The sequence below is a fragment of the Arachis ipaensis genome, chromosome B03, assembly GCF_000816755.2.
Source record: "Arachis ipaensis cultivar K30076 chromosome B03, Araip1.1, whole genome shotgun sequence".
Classification (NCBI taxonomy): domain Eukaryota; kingdom Viridiplantae; phylum Streptophyta; class Magnoliopsida; order Fabales; family Fabaceae; genus Arachis; species Arachis ipaensis.
In genome coordinates, this window is record NC_029787.2 from 98,693,034 (window position 1) to 98,693,738 (window position 705).

Below are 705 nucleotides of genomic sequence, written 5' to 3' on the forward strand. Positions count from 1 at the left end.
TTAACTTAACCTCGACCACTCCCCGCCCTGCTCAAACACCCGCTCCGAAGAAAACCCATCCCACCTCGAGTCGGATTATTACTCGTCCTGACTGGGTAGGGGCGGGTCGGGTACTCTTATTACCCCTACCGCAATCCCTGCCCTCATCCCTATTTATTCGCGGCGGCAGGTCTCCATCTCCACGGGGATTTTACAGGTCCCTGTTATCTTTCCTGTCATGGGTAATCCGTGCGGGTATCTGCGAATGTGGGATTTTTTGCCATCCCTAGCTAAACTTGATATAGTGATACTTCTGAAAACTGGATGTAATGGTCGTAGTGCATAAATATCTATAAGAAGTTTTGGATTGCACTTCAAACATATAGAGGAGGAGTGGGATTTAGTAGAGCTATTTAAGTGCTCGAGAACAACCCAACTCTTAATATATCCATTCTTAAATCTAAACCCGAGTATATACATATAAAAATCAAGGAGAATAACTAAAAAAGTTGGAAGCTAGCTGCAGTTAATGCGAGCCCACAAGAGGCAAGTAGAAAGAAAATATGGGAGAAAATAAAAGCTATAGCTGATAATAATACAAATGAATAGCTATTACTGAGAGACTTTAATGATATAGCAGACTCCTTGGAAAAGAAAGGGGGACAGTGTTAATTTAAATGCTTGCTGAAGGTTTAAGGAGTGGATATCAGAATGTGGGCTTATTGA